Source organism: Lacerta agilis, chromosome 4 (genome assembly GCF_009819535.1).
Source record: "Lacerta agilis isolate rLacAgi1 chromosome 4, rLacAgi1.pri, whole genome shotgun sequence".
In the NCBI taxonomy this organism is placed as follows: Eukaryota; Metazoa; Chordata; class Lepidosauria; order Squamata; family Lacertidae; genus Lacerta; species Lacerta agilis.
Window position 1 is genome coordinate 29417585 of NC_046315.1, and position 15663 is coordinate 29433247.

Sequence of the window (15663 nt, forward strand, 5' to 3'; positions counted from 1 at the left end):
TGTGTCAGTGCCCTTGAAAGCAAGTACTAGTCAAAGAAGGCTAGTACTGAGCAAAAAAGGCCAATGGTACGACGCTTTTTAAGATGGCGTCATGTGTTCATTTGTGTGATAGAGCTCAGTATTCACTAATACTGCCAGAGTTTGGGCTGTCCCATGTGAAAGGCAAGCTGGCTACTATGTTTTTCTCTGTAATAAACAGGAACTGAATTGTGCTTGCCATTTTATAGGTAGTTCTCTGATTTTCTATGCAAAAAAAGGGGGATAAAAACTTTCTCTGGGATAGCTAGCAGGGGCCAGAGTTGTGCATTGAGGTCTTCCCCTCCCCTTCCTGGAATCATGACTGCCTCTGTACATAACATCAAACTTCCCCACATATCTTACGCATAAATGTCCCTTTCTTTGTCACTATTCAAATACTCACTCATTCCCCGGCATGTAAACTTCAACTTCATCCTGTGTCTTCAATGAGATTCAATAGTATAGCAGATAGAGCAGGTGGGGGGGGGAATCTGTGCCCCTCCAGATGTTGTTGGAGGCCAGGAATGGGAGGGGTAATGGGACAACATTTGGAGGGCCAGAGGCTTCCCATCACTGGACATAGTGATATAGTTGGACTGGGGAGACTTGAGCTTGAGTTCTTCCTCAGTTGTGAAGCTCACTGGGTGACTTTAGAACCATCTCTGCTTCTCAACCTAGCCAACCAGAGATGGTTCTTAAAATATAGTGGTGTAAGCAAATCAGAAGAAGGATGGGATTTGTTAAATTTGTTAAATAAAATAATAGTCTGAAGAACAGGGAACTGGACTTAGGGTTCAGATTCTATTGTCGCTAGCTCAGATTTCCACTAAAGAATGGAATTGATAGATACAACTCAAAGATTTGTGAGAACCTGAAGATTTAAAAAGCTATCTGATTAATAGAATATAACAATACCTATTGTATGAATAGTTTTGTTGATTAAGTTGACCAGCCTACTAGACTTCAGAATTTTCGTGCAACTGGATGAGGCTGGTGTTCCCCTATCAGATGATGAGGAAACTGTCCTTAAGCTTTCTGAACTTGTAAAGGATGAAAATTAATACGCTCTCTTCATCAGAAAACCCCTTGGCATGCCAGAGTTAAAGGCTCCAGTTTGGCTACAACCATTCTCCAGAATTTATTTAATAGTTAATGCATTTTTGCAGCCTGCAACAAACTCAAGTGCACAACTCACTGACCCGACTGCAAAGAGCCATCAATACACATCCTCTAATCAATATGCATTCACTCACATATATAGTAATCCTGACAGCACACTCAACAAACACCTAAGAACAAAAATAAACATTAAAACATCTCAGCCTTGTGAACAGATGTGCTCCTCCCTTTGGATTCATAATGGAACTGCAGCTATATTTGCAGAATTTGGTAGATCTGGCCCTCCTGCCCTACATACTCTGGTTAGGTTTGTTTTTGTTGAAAAATAAGTTTTTATTAAGATTTTCCATAAGTAATGAGTATATTCAGGGTTGTGAATGCATGCATGACACACTCTTACCTACATTGGTTGGTCATGCATAGTGTGTGTAATAGCTATAGCAGATCCATTCCTCCATCCATGCCAACATTCCAGAATGCTCTGGGCTAAGTTTGGAAAAGTCCACTCTGGGACCTACAAAGAATTCTGGAAGGCAGAACACCAGTCTGTATGTAATTGTAAGGAAAGGATACTACAATAAACCTCTTCATCTAACAAGTGTAGCCTGAGTCCAGGTTATTCTTTCCAAGAGTCCCAGGCTTCTGAATACAAAAGTATTCATGAAACGAAAATAGTTGTATTGGATCATTAGGGCAGGGGATCCCAAAGGGATAACCAGAGCAATGTTTTTATGAAAATATTTGCTTGTTTTATTCTTATATCCTTGACATATTTTTATGAAAGTGTGGGTTATAAATCCTGAAATAAAAATAAAACTATTAGATAATACTTCCCGATTTTGCTTCTGTTGAGCCTTTATCTTATACAAGCAGGAAGGACTAGGAAGATCTGGGTTCAGTCCCTGACCCAAGTCATGAATCTCACTGGGTAATCTTGTTCTGCTCACTATTTACCAGCCTAATCTAGCTAGCAAGCTTGTTGTAAATATGAAATGAGAGTCATATGCACTGCCTTGAGATCCGTCAAGGAGCAGGGACATAACTGTAGATCACCAAAAATTAATACCCAGCTTTGCTATTATGAAAATGACCACACTTTCTATCTGTTTCTGCCAAGGAATCTTATGTGCTTCACCTGGTGCTGGAGACAGAATCAAGTACCTGCTAGATTTTGTACCTTAAAAAATTTAATGAACAGTGGGACGATATTACAGTTCATTGCACCAGGAGCCCTTGGTGATTAGCACCTAGCTGAAGTTAATTTAATGAATCTGGCGCTACCACCTCCTCCACTTCAGCTTAAGACAGTTGCAAACAGCAGAATTTGGGGCCCTGGCAGCATGCCCTACTTTTTCTTCTTTTATTAAACCAGTCTGAAGAAGAGTTCGGGAGAACTCAAAAGCTTGCTCACAACATTGACATTTTGTTTGGTCCTAATTAGTGCTGTGCCAAATCCTGTCCCCCAATTTCTCAAAAGTGTTCATCACTTGTGAAACAGACTTCATTTTTTTCTGCCTTTTTCACAAGGTACCTTAAGTATCATTTCTTTATACTTAACAGTGGGCATGGAATTGAACTTGCTTTACTATTGTAAAGTGGCTGTGGGTGGCAGTATGTTTTTCTTCCTATTAAAAGTTTCTCCAACACTCTCACAGCCTTCTCAGCTGTCTGTGCTTTCCATTTTCAAAGAGCCCTATAGGTGGAGTTACATCATGAAGACTTTCCCTGAGTTTAAATGCAGAGAGGGTTGTGTGGTGGCTACTGAGCTTGCTAATTTTGTTTTTAAGTTCTTCCTTTTAGCATTAAAAAAAAAAACATTTCTGCTCTGCTTTCTTTAAAAGTAAAACGATTTCCCCCCTTTTATTAGAAAAAAAGACAATGAACAGCAAAGCACACAATAGGCAGCATCCATCTCTTCTACACTTACAAGAAAGTCCTGACAAGGATGTCATGAGGTTTTCAGTAAGCATGAGCACCCAGGAAGGCTGCAAGCTTCAGAGCCTTGCAGAGATGATTTGCAGAATGAAAGATGGGACACTCTTAAAAAAAAAAAAACACCTTTGCCCACTTCAAAAGCAAACTAAGAGCAACACAAACTCTACACTTTACACCCACCAGCGACCATCTCTCTCTCCTTAGATAATTTTTGAATGAAACTTCTCATTAATGGATAGAGAATAGTAAACAAAAAAGGCAGAAAAAATGTTCTGCATAGCACTATTCTTAATCAAGGAATAAAGGAGTGAGACTCATGCATAGTACTGCTTTCTTTAACAATGAGTAAGAACATAGTTGATTGTCACCAATTGCATGGGTCTAAGTTCCACGAGGCAGAGATTGCTGGTGTCAATATCCTCTTTGTTGCCCATCTGTAAAGCAAAAGAAAAAGAAAAAAGAACTGCACACACCTTAAGGAGATGCATAGAGAACACCTTAAGGAGAGCAGTGAGCTGTTCACAGAGGTCATGCTGGAGGGAACAATGTGAGGAGACTGCTGCCAGAGGAGCACTTTTATGAACTAGTAAAAGCTTGGTAGCTTGCTCATTCATTGGAGGCATCGGGGTGCAGAGCTTTTTACATGCAATGTAAAGAGATTAAAAACTGGTTTAATAAAATTCCAAGGACTGTGACGGCCAGAGGATGATGAAGGAGATGGGGAGGGAGAGACTAAAGAGAGCTCTCTTGGAGGCTTCCATCAGGATTCCTTATTATGGAAGGGCGCACTGTCTTATCTGAAGGGCAAAGCTTTATTTCTTCCTCCCATGCTCACAGATTTTGCTCTCCAATTTGAAGTCAAGCTGTCATCCATATTGCTGTGCCCAGTTATCTCTTTTTAAAGGTATTGCAAGAGGCAAAACAAACTCTAGCACCATACATGGAGGCTGTGAGCGATCCCTTAACTGCTCACAGACTCACTGGCAGAAGGTTGAGTCTTTGTGCATTTGAAAGCTTGGGACCCACACTGGAAATCAGGATTTTTCAAGGTTGGTTACCCTTGATTGGTTACCCTTGAATCTGAATACATGTGAGAGGAGAACAAAAGTACCCCATAACAAAACAACAACCAAATCATATGTACCTCCCTTTGTCCCCTGTTCCCTGGAAATTCATCTTCTTGCATCTTTTCCCCATACAGTAGAAAGTAAAACAAAACAAAACAAAACACTGGACTTGCATGTCATTAGATTGCATTTCTCTTATTTATTTATTATAAAATTTATGCCCCACTATCCTCCAAGGAGCTCTAGGTGGCATACATGCTTCTCGTACTCTTCACTTTTTTTTAACTCACAACAACCGTGTGAGGTAGGTTCGTAAGAGATAGTGAGCTCACCCACACTTCCACTTGTCCTGCGCCTGGAAAGCACCAGTCCAAGAACTTTTGCAGAAAACACACTGTTTACCACTGACTCAGAAACAAAGGGCAATCTATAGAAAACCAGATTGCTGTTTGGTCAATTCAGTGGTAAACCACTGGTTTCCCCGGGGGAAAGTGCAACACAAACAGAGATGTGGACAAGCCTGGTGACTGGCCCAAGGTCACCCAGAGGAGTGAGTGGGGATTTGAATTTTGCTCTCACAGGTTCTAGGCCAGCATTCTAACCACTACACCATATTGCTTGCTACCATAAATCTATTCCTGCTACAAACTGCTAACTTGTTGCTGCTAAATCTATTTAACAAATGACACCCAGCATGCAAGTTCAGTCTGGGAAATGGCATAGGAAACTCCCTGGGATTCATTTACATGAGGCCTGTACAAGTGGCGATTCACCAAGATGAACTCAGCATTTCAGCCCTGTATTGTAGCTTGCTCAATGCTTGACATCTCTCCTTTTGCAGTCTCTCAGGCAGGTTGCAAAGCAAGTGGTTTACTGAACCCCTGGCATAGGTGAGTCATGAGTTACTCAGGGCTGATTTCAATATTTTGTGGGCTTTCCAAACTATATATCCTGCTCCCAGTCATGTCAAATTTTTGGATGTTTCTTTTCTAAATCAGTGGATGGATGGGTCTTCTTACTGGGAGATACTCTAAAGATAATTACATTTTGTCCTCCGGATTCTAATGCTAATATTAATTCCTGTTTGGGGTTGTTGTTGTTGTTTTTTTAAAAAAAAATATGCACAACAATAGTTCTTAATTTTATTTTTGTGTTCCACATGCAAACATCATCTCAGTTGACGTGACAGTTGTAGGATCCACTACATTGTCACATACAGCTGGTGCAACACGATGGTATACGTTCACATTACATTTGCATCAATATAAATATGATGAAATACCCCAGTATCACAGTATATATTTTTCTTACCAGATATTGCTCAGTGAATATGCTGGATTGATACAGAGGCCCATTTTATTAGTGCTGTGCCAGATGATTGCTCTTAAAACTTTTCAGAGTGAGAAGTGGGCTTTGGGGGGGGGTCGCAGCTCCCCCACATCCTAATTAGTAATTTTTGCTTCCCTGCATTGTTCTTGTTTTCCCTTCTGCTGCTGCACAGCCATCAGATACAATTTTGGCAGGGTGTCTTTCTTCCCCTTTGATCCCAGCCAATCATATCACATAATTAAAATTAAGGACGTTTGCTGTACAGCATTTTTTTTTAAAAAAATCAGCAATTAATATTAGCATTGGAAGCCCAATGACAAAAAGACCAAAGTAAATATGTCCACAGCCTTATCCAATCGGGGCCCAATCCCAGCCAACCAGGGAGCACATGATTAACCCGGTTCTGAAATGGTGCCACATGGCCAATCAGATTTGGTTGTGTGGCTGGCAACATTATCTAAAATGTTTGTGGAACTACCCTCCTCCTTTGATCCAGTTCTTCATTTTGCCATGCGTTTTGCCATGCGTCTGATGTGCAGTGGAATTCTGACTGCCAGTTGACACGATGATACCAGTAACCAGCTTATCAACTGCACTTCAGAAAGGAATGCCTGTAGCCATTCATAGTTAGAACCTCAGCTGTTAAGATTTTCCAGCCAAAAATGCCATATAGCTAAAGCACATTTAAAAACCCACCCTGCCCAGTACCAGTCTGTAGAGTTTGTTGGCATGAAGTGCTTGTCTTTAGCTTCAAGATATACATAGTCCTCTTCCTTCCAAGTATAGTGGAGTCTAATAGGCTGACATCAAACCAGTGATGGAATGCTAGTCACCTGTGCCCCTCCAGCCTCTAGAGGATTCATCCATTTGTCATGTTGCCATGCAACTCTTTAGCTGCCTCGTATCCTTCAAATATGTCTTGTCACAGCAGACTCCCAGGAGAACAATGTTAGTGCCTGCCTTTATATCTGTTTAGCTAAAATACCTGATGGACGGATCATGTTGTATCACTCTTCTTTCCAAGTTGCTTCCCCACCAGCGTTCCAGGACTAGTCTCTCTCTTCCCCGCCCCCCGCTAGATATTGATTACTGAGAGCAGCGAAACAAGCAGAGGAGAACAGAGAGGAGGCATTCTGGGGGCCTGGGATTTGGTGCCCTAGTCAGGGCAGCAGGGAGATAAAGTTCCACCACCTCTTGCCAGAACAGGAGGGTAAATGTGTTTCAGAGTCGGGGGGGGGGAGCTAATGACAAAGCATAGGTTGAAGTTAAAAATTAGCTGCATTTAAAATTAATTTAAGTTAACTAGTTCCACGTTCAGTGAGTTAAAAATATAAGTTAAAAAGAGAATAAAGATGTTCATTCATGAGAAATGTGTGAAACACAAAGAATTGCCTGTTAGTATTCTTTTGTCATGCTCAAATGCAATCAATGTGGTCCTCCATCACCTCCACCAATAGCCCATGTACAACGGGGCCTGTACATTTAGCAGCAGAAGGCCATTTAGTAAATCAATGATTGAGGTGACATTTGCACCAGAGACATGCTCAGTCTGTTACCAACTCCACCCTACCAACTGCTAGTCACCTACATGTGGGCCATATATTGCACATCCTTAGAACCTTCCGTTGGCTAATATTTTTTTACTTGCTTTGTATGGTATAGTGCTGATTGATACTTCCAAGGTGTTCCATCTCCAGAAGACCTGCACACCAGCAGTGTGTGAAGCAAATTCTTTTATATAAAACTTGTAAGACAATTTCAAAATCCCTCGCAATGCAATGATGCTTTGTAAATGAAAGACTGTAATGATTTTTTATTATTTAATTACAGAGAATGTGCCTGTACCATAGACTGTGGTAATTTATATACTGCAGCCTTCGCAGTCTTAGATACTGAGAAATAATCTTTGGAGAACTAATAAAAAATAAAGAGGCGCGCGGGGGGGGGGGAGTCTTCAGACAGCTAACCTGCTCCTGGAAATAAATGGGAACACTTTGATTTTTACCTGTGACAATGCAGAAAGCTGGCATTTTCTGATTCAGAAAAGTTTTCAGTCTGGAAATTAAACTGTCACAGCTGAAAAGTATGGGACACTGAAGTCCAAAAAGGGTTTAATCAAAGTGTTCAGCTCCCCACCCCGTCGCAAAGGGCAGGAGACAGATTGTCCTATAACGACAATCTGCAAAACTCTCCAAAATGTAATTGCAGCATGAAGACTGAGGGAGCAAAAGGGAAAGACAGAACAGCAGGAAGACATAAGGCAAATTGACCATTGCTCTCCTCCTCCTCCACTGCTGTGATCTGATGTCTATTAATGCAGAGGAAGTTCATTTGCCTTTAGAAATGAACCCTAAGAACACATTGAAGTTCAACAAGTCTTGGCTATGGTTTGTGGTTGAGAAGGAGAGAGCTTAACCAGGAGCTTGAGTATGGACAACATGATGAGTAAAACTTAGGCTTTTTAGCTCAGCGCATCTTGGCAGGTAGAGCAGAGAGGTGCAAAGAGGCTGGGCTATTCTCCCTGGGAGTCCACACATTTCCACGTTCATTCTTAGTTAGCTATAGTTTGGCTTAGAGCTGCCCGGGAACTCAGCCAATGTGTCATTTCTGAATGCTGTTACTGCAAGGTAGAAAGCCATTTCAACATTGCATTTGTTTGTAAGTCCAGAGTTTTCATTCAGTTTAAGCTTCTGTGAAATGGGAAATGGATTTAAACTTCACTTTTGAAAATGGTCCTAGCAAGCCCTGATACTAACATTCTTCCTTCAGTTCCTTATGAAACCAAGCCTCCTATTACCCGTTCTGCTCTGATTCCCGACTCTTTACCTATCTAAATAGGCTTTGCATACCCATTCCGCTATAAGGATGCCTGACCATGCCCCTGAGGAAATGTACACTAATTTTATTGCTAAGTATAGGCAATGAGCCAGAAACATTGAGTATTTTTACACTAGCAGGCTTTGACCCAGTGGGAAAAATATATCACATCACCTATTTTGCAGCCCTATTGTACAATGTATGATTCATGTAGTCAGAAAAGGAAAGGTTTTGCTGTGTAGATTTTAAATAAGCAAGGTTGGGAAACTGGGTTATAAAAGGTATTGGACCAAAGCAGTAATGACTAAGGAGAGGAATCAAATGCATTATCAGTTACTATTTTGTGCTTTCACACTATAATTCATAGAGTCCCTCCTTTCATGCAGCCCACCACATTTGTAAATACATTTCACCTTTTTTTAAAATGAGTAAATGTTAGATTTGCATGAGTGTACCCTGAACTATAGTTGTTGTGCCATGGACCAGTTTTGTGGCTGTTCTTAGATTCTATGCAATAAACATGTTGACTTTATGCTGAATTCAGTATCACAGGTTGTGACGGATTGGCCCTAGGGTGGAGGAGTTATTACCTCCTGGCTCAGAAGGAGTTAATCCACCTTCATCTTGACTGACAGTTCATCCTTTGGGGGTGGGACAGTCCCCGGTTTAAAAGGAGGGAACAGCCATTTTTGACAGTGGAGAAGAGGGAGGGTGTGTGTGGAGACAGGGAAGAAGAAGGATGTGGGGCCAGGATAGTGGTGGTTTAGGTTAGGATTAGTTTAACATGAAACTATAGATCGAAAGATGTTTCTGTATTACCACAACTAAGATTGTGAACGCATGAATCTTTAAAACAACTATGTTCTCAAGAAAATAAAGTTCAGTTATTTTTGGTGCCAAGGAGGAATCGTCATTAGTGGTCCAGCAGGGTATCAAATCTCACAGAGGAGTGGACTCAAGAAAGGGCAAAACTTACATGAGGAAAGGGAGGTGATAGTTTGTGTCCTAGAGTCACACAGAAAAGGGTTAGATGGTGAAAACCTAGAGTGCCACGAAGTTGCCAGAGTGTTGAGGCAAATTGAGACAGTGGGGATCCGAGCTGAGGGAGGCCCTTTACTGTAGGCAAGAGGTTGTTCATTTAAGTAACCCAGAGTTGTGAGGATACCAGGCCATGAAAGATGGAAAAAAGACTCTCATTACTATTAAGCCCTTGAAGTAAAAGAGGTTTGTTTTGAGGCAAACCAAGTGGAGGGGGGTTGGTTTTCACCCCTGTACCCTTTTGGACATGTTTTTAGTAATTCAGAGGTGGGGTTCGTCACACAGGTTACCCTCCCCCAAAGAATCCTAGGAAATGCAATTGAGTAGCAAGCATTGCCTAGCTGTCTTCACAGATTTACAGCTTCCATGGGGGAGGTAATCACAATTTACATCCCTAGTGTAGTACCACCGTCTCAAAACATGCTGGCCTGTGGCCTCTGATGCTGCCTTTGAAATTCATCCTAATTTGATTTTTTTTTTTTTTAGTGGTTACTCTTAAAATCATATGCATAGCAATCCCCATAGGACAGCGATAGTCAATATTGTTTCCTGCTCAATTATGTTGGACTACAATTCCCATAATCCCTTACCATTCACCATGCTGGCTGGGGTGGATGGGAGTTGGAGTCTAGCAACACCTGGAAGGTACCAGGTTTGCTACCCTTGGCACAGGTTGTAACAGAGCCCTATTTTCTCTTCTCCTACCCGGTCACCAGTATGAACACACCAGGAAAGCATGAAAGATGCGAAGGCACAGCAGGTTGTATGGGGAGTGGTTGTGTTGCCATCATAGTGGTGGCAGAAGGAAAAAATACTTCATTGGACAAGTGGCATTGCAGGTGGTTTAGGGTGTTAACATGCCAACAGCTCTCTGAAGTCTGGAGCCAGCCTTACATTATGCCTGGTCTGGATTGTTGAGCCCACTCTACCACTGAGGCTGCCTCTAGCTCAGTGTTTTTCAACCACTGTTCCGCGGCACACTAGTGTGCCGCGAGATGTTGCCTGGTGTGCCGTGGGAAAAATTGAAAAATTACTTTATATATAGTCAATATAGGCACAGAGTTAATTTTTTTTAACATTTTCTAATGGTGGTGTGCCTCGTGATTTTTTTCATGAAACAAGTGTGCCTTTGCCCAAAAAAGGTTGAAAAACACTGCTCTAGCTTTCAACGTATTAAACGAATGCGTGTTTGAAATAGAATGTTGTGTGTTTTTTAAAAGAGGGGAGATGTCAGATCTATCTCACGCCGTCAGTTATGGTTGTCATCTTTTTTCTCGAGAAGAGGCAGAAGGCTTGTGTATTTGCAGTCTTCCCCTTGTTTTTGTTTTATTTGTAAAGTGTTTCCCTCCCTCCCTTTTTTCTGAGCAGTGCAGTGAGGCAGATCTGACATGTAAAGAAGGTGCTATTAGAACCAATTTACAGCCACAGGTAAAGATCACAATGTATCTATCTCAGAATGTCTAGCTGGAGGGCACCTCTTGGGAAGTCTAATGCATGATGGTTTTTAAAGCAAAAAAAAGCAACAACTGAGAAACGATTTCTTAGCAGAGAGAGGAAGATCACTTCAGAGAAAGCCAAGGGGAGCCAGTTGACCTTTTAGTTAAACCTTTGGAACTGAGGATGGGCGTGGTGGAAGGGGAGAATGGATTTAATTACCTTTTTGTTTGATTTTTCTTTGTTTTTAAATTCAGACAGCCTAAAAGTGTGCAGCATACATGGCACATATCATTGTGGCTGGATATGGTCCCAATGGTACCACTGTCCAAAGGAGGAGATCAGTCACATGAAAATTTAGCAAGGTTTTATTACTTGCTTAGAGACTAATTGCAATAATTCCTGCACAAACAAATAAATACTTAGGATGTGTTCTGCAAACTATTATACTAACATAATACCACATATTCTAATGTAATGCTTAGATACTTCAATGCAAATACCAGCACTGCACTGTATAACTGTGGAATTGTATTTTTATTCTTCATTTTAATGTGCTTAAGACTGCAATTCTATGTACTCTTAATGTATGAATAAATCTTACTGAAACCAGTGAGACTTCTTTTGAAGTAAAGATTCATAGGCTTGTGGTGTATAGTATGCTATAAAAAAGAGTGTTGTATTATTATTATTTAAGTGAAATTAGTCTATAGATATTGTTTAATATAAGCAGAAGTTGTTACTCTGAGGACTTGCCACCAATGATGTCCTACGTGCATAAGTCCTCCCAGGAGCCATATCTTGGGGGCAATTTTCAGCAGGGAGACGGCCCAAGGAGAAAGTATTAAGAAGTCACCCAGTCCCTTTGTACTGCAGTCTCAGCAGTTGCATTTTTCAGAACTAAAACACTAGCTCTAAAAAGAATGCTGAAACTGCTACACACAACCTGCAGCCCTGACCCAAAGCATCAGCTGTGGTCCCACGATGAAGCAGTGCTGATGGTACCACTGAAATCATTCAGTTGACTGAAAGGGGAGAAGACCAGGGCAATGAGAACCCAAAATAAAAGATTGCTAGAAACAAATTTAAAATAAGCATTAAATATGCTATCAAAGTTAGAAAGCAGTGAGCTAAAATATTTATTTTCCAAACTCGTAGTACTTAATTGTATTGTGACTTGAGCTCCCTTGCCTTGGAATTCATATTCCAATTGTAATTAAAATCAGACTATTTTTTATCAACTACTGTGCTGACTTCAGTGTCGACAGGGATGCATGAGCATCCGTACGCTTGCTCTTAAAGAGGCTCAGTCTTTTATGAGGATTCTATGCAAGCAATCATAAAGCATATTGTGAGTTCCCCTGCTAGGGTTGTTGTAAGGGACTCATTCGCTGGAACTGGATCCTAAATCTCCTGCCCCTTTCTACCTTTTAAAAACTTTGTTGTTGTTGTTTTAAAAAATTGCTATAGGGTGACTGTGTGCTCTGCAAAGCTCTATGATGGTAAAGAGTCGGCCACCAATCACCTTAATTTCCCAGAGCAGACATGCATATTAGATGCACATTTTATGAAAATGTGAGTAATGAGTCTGTTTCATGAATCTTTGCTTCCTCCATTTTCCTCTGCCTCTCTAGGATCTTGCCTGAAGCAGGAAAGAGGCAGTGTGGTATAGTAGTTGCTGGACTGGGACCTGGGAGACTAGAGTGCAAGTCCTCACTTAGCCACGATGGGTGATCTTGGGCCAGTTACCCTGTTTCTCAGCCAAAGATGCCCCAGACGGTTGTTGTGAGGAGAAAATGGGGAAGGGGAGAACCAGGTACACCATCTTCAGTTCATTGGAAGAAAGATGGGATAGAAATGTGATCATAAGTAAATATAGGCAGTGATGCTAGTGGAAAGTACAGTACTCCAGCCTAGGGATGGGCGAATCTGTCTATTTCAGTTTCTTATGTTTCCAGTCTTCAGTTTAGTTCTGTGCATTTCCAGATAAGTCTAAAATTAAAAGTCCTCATGAAAATTCATAAGTATGTTAGTGTGAAGTTCCTTAAATATACACATTTTAATGCAATTTTCTCCACTATAAATTTTTTTTTGCATAGCAGTTTCTCCTAATATACTGCATTCAATCAATCTTTATTGTGGTCAAAGACCAGACAGCAAAGTTAGCAACAGCAACACATGCCACATCCGCATCAAGAAGTGGATGTAAATAAAAATTCTCTATAAACCTATTTACGTTAAAAACAGCACTCCTTCAGTTAACTTCTGTCTTCCAGAGATTTAAAAATATAATGTGTTTTCCCTTGTTATTTTCACCAATAAAAGCATTTTTATGTACAATTTACCCTACTGTATGCATTTATTTATTTTTGTAGGGACGCGGGTGTCACTGTGGTCTAAACCACAGAGCCTAGGGCTTGCCAATCAGAAGGTTGGCAGTTTGAATCCCTGTGACGGGGTGAGCGCCCGTTGCTCGGTCCCAGCTCCTGTCCACCTAGCAGTTCAAAAGCACATCAAAGTGCAAGCAGATAAATAGGTACCGCTCTGGCGGGAAGGTAAACGGTGTTTCCGTGCGCTGCTCTGGTTCACCAGAAGCAGCTTAATCATGCTGGCCACATGAGCCAGAAGCTCTCTGCGGACAAATGCCAGCTCCCTCGGCCAGTAAAGCGAGATGAGCACCACCACCCCAGAGTCATCCGTGACTGGACCTAAGGGTCAGGGGTACCTTAACCTTTTAATGCATTTTTGTAAACATTATTTAGAGAACTGCATTACAAAATTCAGACAAGTGCAGAATCCGAATGATTGTTGTAGCTCACATATTAATTTGTAGAGTGTGAATTTGATAGGTTCCCTTTTAAATGTGAAGTGCATCAGATTGTTCTGCTACCTCTGTTTCACAATTACTATCCCTCAGACCTTTCTTTCCTTCTGGAAGCCACAAACACCAGCCTGACACATAGGAATGCACACTGCATTACTCACCCCTGCATTTGCTGCCACCAACTTCCCCATGTCATGCCTCAGGTAGGTTTTGTAGGCCCTTCAGGGAGAAAAAGGTAGCATTGATGGGTGCTCTCAAATGCACTCAAATAACCATAATATCTGGAAGCATATATTTTCAAATGCTCACAACAAGCCTAATGGCTGACATTCTTTACATTAGATATCCCAAGCTGGTAGCCATATTATTATTATTATTATTATTATTATTATTAATTTATTTGCACCCTGCCCATCTGGCTGGGTTTCCCCAGCCACTCTGGGTGGCTTCCAACAGATATTAGGATACATTAAAATGTCACAGATTAAAAACTTCCCTGCACAGGGCTGCCTTCAGATGTCTTCTGAATGTAAGGTAGTTGTTTATCTCTTTGACATGAGATGGGAGGTCATTCCACAGGGTGGGCGCCACTACCGAGAAGGCCCTCTGCCTGGTTCCCTGTAGCTTTGCTTCTCGCAGTGAGGGAACTGCCAGAAGGCCCTTGTTGCTGGATCTCAGTGTCTGGGCTGAACGATGGGGGTGGAGACGCTTCTTCAGGTATACAGGACCGAGGCTGTTTAGGGCTTTAAAGGTCAGCACCAACACTTTGAATTGTGCTCAGAAACATACTGGAAGCCAATGCAGATCTCTCAGGACCGGTGTTATGTGGTTCCGGCGGCCACTCCCAGTCACCAGTCTAGCTGCCACATTCTGGATTAATCGCAGTTTCTGGGTCACCTTCAAAGGTAGCCCCATGTAGAGCACATTGCAGTTGTCCAAGCGGGAGATAACTAGAGCATGCACCACTCTGGCGAGACAGTCTGCGGGCAGGTAGGGTCTCAGCCTGCATACCAGATGGAGCTGGTAGACAGCCGCCCTGGACACAGAATTAATCTGCGCCTCCATGGACAGCTGTGAGTACAAAATGACTCCCAGGCTGCACACCTGGTCCTTCAGGGGCACAGTTACCCCATTCAGGACCAGGGAGTCCCCCACACCCGCCTGCCCCCTGTCCCCCCAAAAACAGTACTTCTGTCTTGTCAAGATTCAACCTCAATCTGTTAGCAGTCATCCATCCTCCAACCGCCTCCAGGCACTTTGTTATGAAATGAATCTGCCCCACACTGCTGAAATTTATTTGACATTTTAAAATGGGAATGCATATAGAGCATAACACCCGAGGTCCTAGGCAATCAAATGGCCCAGGAATGCCATGAACTAGCTGGGTATTCAGGCAGCAGAAGATGGGATGGTGAGGGAACAGTTCTCACCTGACCTCTACTTGGTTGCATCACTGCTGTTTACTGGGAAGTAAAGAGGAGAGGGCAAAGTCAACATGGTGCAAACGCGCCCATGCATTTGTACTGTACCAACCTCACGACCACCTTACTTGACCAATACTGGAGTCCCACAATTTCCCTAGAGGTAACTTCGTGTGTGGGTAAAGAGGAGAAAGCTCTTGGACCACTTGTGACTACTGGTCACTGCTGTATGCCTCACAATCAGAGGTAGCATGCCTTTGAATGCCAGTTGCTGCACAACTGTGGGAGAGTTGACATGATGTCTTGCTTGTGAGCTTTCCAGAGACACCCAGTTGGCCATTACTGGAAACAACAGAACATTGGACTAGATGGGCCTTTGGTCTGATGCAGCAGGGCTCTTTTACATTCTTCTAGCTTGAAGAATAGGTCTAGGAAATATGACACCTACTCCTACTTCCATAGTAAAATTCCCAAGTGGCATTGCAAGAACGCACAGGCACAAAACACTGCAAGCCCATTTAGCATACTTAAAAGTAGGTGGGCGAGGGGAGAGCATTGAATGAAGCTAACAATTTGCAACCTAATTACGCTTTGAGCTAAAGGGAATATGCTCATAAGTCCTAAAATGTAAGTTTGGGGCCTATTAAAACAGCTTTATCGC

General features: G+C 42.0%; 1 protein-coding gene across 5 annotated transcripts in view; it reads left to right on the forward strand.

Annotated features, from left to right (window-relative positions):
- Positions 1–15663, forward strand: part of LSAMP (limbic system associated membrane protein) — a 1400662-nt gene that overhangs the window by 1140908 nt on the left and 244091 nt on the right. The gene's annotated exons all lie outside the window — the stretch shown is intronic.